Raw genomic sequence first — 8,086 nt, forward strand, 5'->3', positions numbered from 1 at the left:
ATATGGCGCGGTCAGGAAAAAAATTTCGGCATGTTATTATCAAATCTGTTCAATTTTTCTGAAATCATGCTTAATTAACATTAGTTGTTCGGCGCTACGATGTTGTTCAAATACTTACATTACAGAATCACATTATGATTAAAGCAGAAACGGCTCGACTTGAACCAGCAGGTAAGAATCTGTTTTGAAATTATATCTTGGGAGGTTGGATTGGCGTTGGAGACCCGATTGGCGGCCATTTTGATTCTTGTTTCATGATTTTTTTATATTATAACGATTTTGCCAAGAGTAGACATAAACGCGGGCACAGACTAGAAAAAAATCTTTTTACACTTTTGTGTTAGTTGAATTGTAATCTAATTTATGTTTAAAAAAACAACTTTAAATCTAATAAGCAGACGGAAGATATGGACGAACAACAAGAAGAAGTTATGGAGGTCCCAACAACTGAACCTATGGAAGTAGAAGAATCGTTTACAGCCGAAACCCGATACGATGTGCCAGTTCCGGTCATGGAGTCCTCCATCTCAGACGATGCCGACGTTAGTGTCTTCTGCGACGAAGAACCCGTAGTGGTGTATACGCAGGTAGAAGCTGGTACCTCCCGTGGCAAGTCCAAGTTGTTTGACAACCAAGGGTTTAGTTATACAATTAAGGTAGGGTGATTTATTTTACCTAGTTAACTACCTTGTATAGAAATGTATTTCAGCTACAAAATGTAAAGATAATTAACTCTAGTTAACCTAGTTAACTCTATAATAATAAATGAATTTAATATATTTTAGACAGAGAAGAAAACTACGATTTGGAGGTTTTCCAAAAGAAGCGGACCAACACGATGTCCGGCAACAGTAATCCAAGATGGTGATACATACCAACCAGGCTTAAAGAACCATTTTCACCCAGCAGAACTCGGTATACACACGGCTACCAAGATAAAAGTTACAGTAGGTTTAAAAATTATATATCAATTAAATTAAAAATTTATATATGTGTGTAAATAAATAAAATATAAATAAACCAATAATATATTTGTAGTTTAATATGTTTTATCTTATCATTACAGGCAAAGCATGAAGCCAAAGGAAATGTTTTTACCAAGTCATGTTCCTCAATAGCGGAGAGAGTTTTATCCAGTGTCGGGTCTGCAGAAGAACCCATTCATAGCAGACCACCCATGGCAGCACTTGTAAGGTCGCTACAGACTCTGCGACCAAAAGATCCCACTGACGTGTCGTCAAGCGTAAGTACTCATGCAATTAAATACTCATGTATATAAGAATTTATTAACATGTAATGAAATGTACAATTTTATTTATTTATTAACATGTAATTAAATGTACTTTTTTATTTATTTTTTGTTTTAGCTTGACGAAGATTCCATCGATCATAGTGCACCGGGATTTTATCAAAAAAGAGTAAAAGTTGGGGAAAGGCGCCATCACATTTTTTGTACTGATAGACAGATGCAACTACTCGCACGCGCAAAAACTTGGTATATGGATGCATCTTTTCGGGTGGTGAACAAGCCATGGTCTCAGCTGTTTTCCATCCACGCCTTCATTAAGACTGGAGAGACCACCCGACAGTTACCATTGGTGTTTTGTGTAATGTCGGGTAAAAGCCAAGACGACTATTATAAGGTAAATAGCACTTACTGATTGAATTACTATTAATAGTAAAAAAGGACTATTATTTGGGACCTTGAAATTGTCACAAATGGGTCGCACTAACAGCGACATTTGTTTCAGGCATATTTGTTTCATCGGTGACACGTCTGGTGTCATGTGAATGCAACGACAACAGCCTGGTTGATTGATTTGTTGATTGGAGTTCAGATGTCTACATTAAAATCGACCACTTTCAGGTTGCCGTATTCACGGCCAGGCAAGACCGACTTGAAATTTCTAGAAATTTTTCTGGGGGAGACAGGCCCCAACAAATCCCCCGACGATGCGTTTCACGACTTTGGCGCAAGACGGTGACCTTGAAGAGACGTCGAAAACCATTTAATAGACATAGTAAAAGTCATATCTTACGAGATTATCGCTGGTCTTGTCAGAAAATGCTATTTTATATATACTATTCAAAAAAGTAGGGGATATTTGATTTTTAAGTGTTATTAAAGTCACCTAATGAAACTGACGAAGAAACAAATGACAAAATGAAATGAAGTTCACATTCATCGATTTATTCCAAATGATCGTTAGACTAAGTAAGGCACAGACTGACCATTATAAGGGTAAAATGATACCCGGGGTCAAACAGCAAAGTTACCACAGCATCACAACCAAGTCAGTAACGGGTAAATCCTCCTCTGTTTGCCAAACAAGCATTGATCCGACGTGGCATACTCCTAATGAGACGTCTAAGGTCATTTTGGTCCAGATTGTCCCATTCCTGTTGCAACGCAGCAGCAAGTTCTTGGACATTGGCAGGACGTTGTTGACGTTGACGTAACCTCTGTCCAAGCATGTCCCAGACATGCTCGATGGGGCAGAGGTCGGGACTCAGTGCTGTCCAAGGTAATGTGGTGATGTTCTGTTGTTGGAGGTAACCTGTAACGATCCTGGCCCTGTGACATCTTGCGTTGTCATCCTGGAAGATGAAAAGCGGCCATGACGTCGTGCGAACGGCACAACATGGGCTGCCAAGATGTTGTCCCGGTAGTACTGGCCTGTAACACGCCCTGCAACAACATGTAAAGCCGTTCTTCCAGCAACAGTGATGCCTCCCCACACCATAACAGAACCACCCCCAAATCGATCATGTCTGATGACGTTAACGTCTTGGAAGCGCTCGTTTCGACGACGCCACACCCTCCTACGTCTGTCCAAAAAATCAACAGTGAACCTTGACTCATCTGAAAACATCACATTGCTCCAGCGTCGATTATCCCAGTGTTGACGATCCCTACACCAACGACGTCTTGCCTGAATGTGATGATCTCTCAAACAAGGGATCACGCGAGGACGTCGGGCGCGAAGGTGACCCCTATGCAGTCGATTCCGAATCGTCTGGCCACTCACTCTCACACCAGTGTCTGTTTGAAGACGAGCGCTGATCTGATTTGCTGTGATGACACGATTTCTCAAGGCCAAGGTACGGATAAATCGATCCTGGGCTTGAGTTGTCGCCCTTGGTCGACCTGAGCGTGGTCTGTCCTGTACAGATTGTGTATCACGGTATCTGGACTATAGCCTGCTTATGACAGACTGAGAAACATTCATCGTCCGCGCCACAACCGCCTGTGTTGTGCCGATCTGTAGCATGCCAAGGGCACGTAACCTTTCATTTTGGGTAAGCCGACGCATATCAAAATTTGTTTTCTGGTCACTAAAACAATTAAACTGATGTTTCCACCCTGGAATTCAATGCCACAATGACTGTAACATTCAAAGTCAGAGTCGTGCAAATCTTGGGTTGGACCCCCATGATGATCCCAAGCATCACCTGCATTCCATGCGGTAGCTATTGGTGCGTTTGGGCGTCACATGTAACTGGAAATGTTTCTTCTGTTAGGTTCTATAGTGACTTTTTTCGTAGTCATTTGCATATTTTAGTATTATGCCCCCAAAATCAGTTTGTGTTTGAAAAATTTAAAAAGAAATTATTTATCCTCCCACCATTAAAGCACACTAATTACGAAATATCGCTCTCAGACACTTCATGGTTTCTTTTGCAATTTGTTTGGGGTAAGACGTTATATAAATAATATCAATCTGTCTACCACACAAATTTAACAGATACAAATGCATGTTATTCCACAGGTAGACAGACAGGGCCTCCTTTGAAGGGACTCAGTGAAGGGAACGCGGTTGGTTTAGAGTTTGTCTGACCCCTTTGAATATTTGCGTCTCATCTCCAATGAAAACAATCATGTTGCTCTCATGCTGTTTTCAACCAGAATCAAACATATATCGTACCCGAGATTTGTTAGCATGTTCCACACAACCCAACATTTATCGGCACCGGGATTAAGGGTGTATATCTTTGTTTCTAACGCTTATTGGGAATACGCCACGGAAACTACAATAAAAACTTATTTACAAAAACATTCTAAAGAGTGAAAACTGACATATTTCAAGCTTTACTGTATTTAAAGAAATAATTTAAATCAGCCGGCTGAAACCCCGTCTCCGCTATTTGTTCAGTCATTCTTTAGGTATAGTGCCAGTTTCCACCGACAATGATATTGCAAACAAGTGTCCAATCTATAAAAGCATACATTCCTACAAAATGTTTCTTTAGTCAAGTGAAACAATAAATTCATAACTATGCGAGGGTGTGGTGAGTAAATTCGTGGTAACAAGTCTGAAAAGGCTAATGTGACATAGAACAAGGTCACATTGATGTTGACAAATACGTAAGACGATATGAACATCAACTAAAAAGATATGTAATGTGATTCAGCTGCAAGGTGATATATGCATATATGCAGCATAGATAATTAAAACTTCTATTCAAGTTAAACCAACTGTATCTATTTATTTAAGTCTTACGTCGAGCTGAATACATTTTATGATTTATTGTCATCTATTGGTGGTTAACAGTGTGTAACTAAAAACTAAAATTGGATCTTATTATTGCCAATGATATAATGTACATGTAATAGCAAGTGTATATATATTTTTTGTTCAGTCTGTATACAGTAACATATCTGAGAACCATATTATTATCATTTCTGCCCAAGGCTCCCTGTGCCTTATAGTTAGCAGTGATACAAGGCAATTACCAATTTTCCATGTTCTTGGCCTGAAGAAATAAAATAATAAAGTCAAGTTTTTATTATTATGCAAGTGGAAAAATACAATTATTCATAGTATGATTTGAATAAATACAACTGATTTGAAGTTGGAATTATTATTTGTCTAAGATGACTGGGCATTTACAAATTGAAATAGCTACTCTTCATCAAGAAAATACATGAATATTTTTCCCAATTCACCTGGATTTTATTGTAGGTCTTTGTACGTGAAATAGCTTTATTTAACGTCCGCTACCACCGAAGTGATATTGCAGAAAATTAACAAATTCGGATTCCCTTTTAACGGAAATTGACTGCACTATCGCTGGATTGTATTATATAGGTCATTTCAGTTTTTATCAAAATGGCGCCCAGAACACAAAACAAACATTGCAATTCAAGGCGGACTGGTGTCGAGGCTGTATCCTAAGAATGATTTTTTAAATATTTAATCACACAGAAACACAAGTATGCACATGCAGTTATGATATAATATTAAATTAGCTTACCTCAAATACCTCGAAATATACTGTTTGGTCAGTTTGTCCTCCCGCCATATTTCTATTAGTCACACATCCTTCGGCCAATTAAAATGGACGTATATATTGTTTTAACCGAAACGAAAAATTTGCGTTATAAATAGTAAACGAGCTTGATTGACCGACCACTGCTAATGTTTTTTCGTGAAACGGTATAACTGCAATCAACACACGGCCGCCATTCTCGATGATTGACAACTCACGTTTTTCCTCATCCACCAAAGAACCGTTAGGTTTCTTTGAACATACTGTAATAACATTGGGATTATCAGCTTTAATTATCCCGCTTTGTTCGTTGCCATTTCTTATATTGTCCACAAAAAAACTTTGCCTTGTACGCACTAATTTATCAATTGGTATTGCCATCTACGACAAGCATGTCAACGTGCAGCTCACGGATTATCGTTAACAATTTCTAGGGGCTTGTAAAAAAAGATTGCATGTCGTGTAAATATTTATTTTGTTTTTTGTGTAGGTCATTTTCAAATAAATTCATCAGCATATTATTCGTTTTAAATAAATATAAAACTTTTATGAGAAACGATGATTATCAAAGAACCGTAAGTGCAACTAATGTTTTATCGTTTGGTTGAGCCTTTTACTAACCACGTGTTTCATGTTAATAAATATTTTCTTTCGTGTTTTGAATTGGCCTATTTCTAATAAATTATCCCGAGTCCCAAACGTCGTTAACCCGAGTCCCAAACGTCGTTAACCCGAGTCCCAAACGACGTATACCAAAGTCCCAAACGTCGTATACCCGAGTCCCAAATGTCGTGGTCATATTTTTTTGAGTCCCAAATGACGCGAGTCCCAAATGACATGTAATCCGTTGTTCAACCTCTGTGAGTCTGTGTAATATTTAATATTAGGCCCCATTTTTGAATGATTCAGTCACAGTTAATAAATAATGGAACTAGAATCAGCCTGTGGAAGTTTCTCTATAGTTTTATTATTTTTTCCAGTCAGTGATGATATGTGACTCTTTCCACCTTCCAGCAATAATTATTGAGAATTTACCAAGGACTCCATTGGCATTGAATCGAAGAAAAACAGGTAAAAATTTCAATTAATTTTTATATTTTCTTTTTTTTTTACCAATGTCCTACAATGATTAGTGTATGTGAACATACAATCCAAAATAAAGTATTTATATGGCACTTACATGCAACAGAGAGAGAGAGAGAGAGAGAGAGAGAGAGAGAAATGACATAAACAAGGCCTTACATGTACTTGTATTTGAAGAATCAAGTAATCCATGCTGTGCCTATATGCATACCGGTAATCAACTACGACGAGGATTAGCCTACTTCCGATTCCACCCTTTCCCTGCACACTGTCGCATTCTACATGTATTAAAAATTGGTATGTTACTGTAATATTAATTATGCACGAACCTACATGTAGAGTTGTTGCAAGATGGGTCCTTATATCTACTTAGCCTACAGACGCTAGGTCGTTTCGGGAAAAAGGACAGGTAAGGTTAAATTTAATATGAATAATTCGCTTGCGGGTATGGGTATTTAGCAAAAGGAGGAAACAAAAGGACCCAGAGATTAGAGAAGGTATGCTTCAATTTAATATGAATAATTCGCTTGGCGTAGGGGTACATGTATTTAGAAAACGGAGGAAACCGAATGACCCAGCGAAAAAACTCAAGAGATTGGACAGGCGACTCTACTCCTTGAAATTGAAACCATGCCACTTAACACAATGCGCATGCATTACCTACTAGACCATTCCCCCCAGCCCCACCCCATATCGAATAAAAGTATGACTTATATTAAATATGATATTTACATATAAAGAAAGTAGAGAGACTTCAATCTTACTAGAAATGAAATGGGGTTTAAAGACAACGTCCTACTGGTCAGCTCCGACTGGTCTAATGCATTGTGCTAAGTGAAAATGTTTGTCTGGGCAGCGACACTATGGCCTACTCTCATACCGAATTCAAACTGCCAAGAGAACTTTTATGTGTATGCCAATGTGTACATTGGATCTCAGGGGAAACCACTCTGCAAAATCAAGATGAGCTTTCTCGGTCAACCCCAAGAGATAACCTGTGGCCTCCATGCTAGTGTGCCAGCACCTAATTTACTCACCATGGCCGTCTTCTAATTACTGCGACAGTGAAACCATGTGACAAACAAGGATTATTAAGATAGACTTTTACGGCTTGGTAGTTCCTTGGGATTAAAACTTTTGATACATATAGATACATTAGTTTCAATTTCATATCACACAGTTTGTATATATGGTAAGGTAGCTTTAATCGTAAATTACATATCATGTATTTATTTTTTCAGTTTCAATATTGGATGTATATGCAAATCACCCAGAAAAAGATCATGTAATAACAAAAGAAATTATAAAAGAAAAAAATGGAAGAAGAAATGGCTGAAAATGGTGATAGAGCAGCTTTTTCTTGGTGGGTAACTATTCAATTCTAATAGAAAAGATTGTTATGCTATTTTGAAATCTAAAATTCAGTTTAGTATAGTAAAACTGTACACGTCATGTATTAGCAGAGACAGAATCTTAGTTATATGTAGATATCACTGTCTCATCTGTGGCAAAGCAAACCAACACATGAAACAAAACAAATGTAATTAAATTAACATTTTTTTAATTAATCAAAACTGTCTAGTCAATTTAAGCCAACTAATACATTGCCATTTTTTTTTCAGTTACCCACCTCGGAAGATCAAGTTGGAAAGGGCTATTGATATTGTGGAGACGTTTTCTCACAGATCTTGCTTATCAGACAAAGACTATGTAAGTACCATGCATATTTGCT

The 8,086-nt window shown here is 37.9% G+C and overlaps 3 long non-coding RNA genes across 3 annotated transcripts; 2 read left to right on the top strand and 1 right to left on the bottom strand.

Moving 5' to 3' along the window:
• LOC126832226 (uncharacterized) lies at positions 1-1,182 on the top strand. The gene is made up of 3 exons (XR_007684611.2): positions 1-656; positions 786-947; positions 1,067-1,182. It is a non-coding gene; the product is annotated as an uncharacterized LOC126832226 (long non-coding RNA).
• A 205-nt stretch (positions 1,183-1,387) lies between these two features.
• On the top strand, positions 1,388-7,692 carry LOC126832225 (uncharacterized). The gene is made up of 3 exons (XR_007684610.2): positions 1,388-1,643; positions 6,252-6,342; positions 7,596-7,692. It is a non-coding gene; the product is annotated as an uncharacterized LOC126832225 (long non-coding RNA).
• On the bottom strand, positions 4,075-5,965 carry LOC130014383 (uncharacterized). The gene is made up of 2 exons (XR_008789381.1): positions 5,257-5,965; positions 4,075-4,755 (listed from the first exon to the last, which is right to left on the bottom strand). It is a non-coding gene; the product is annotated as an uncharacterized LOC130014383 (long non-coding RNA).
• Positions 7,693-8,086: the final 394 nt, after the last annotated feature.

This window comes from Patella vulgata, chromosome 9 (genome assembly GCF_932274485.2).
Source record: "Patella vulgata chromosome 9, xgPatVulg1.2, whole genome shotgun sequence".
NCBI classification, from domain to species: domain Eukaryota; kingdom Metazoa; phylum Mollusca; class Gastropoda; family Patellidae; genus Patella; species Patella vulgata.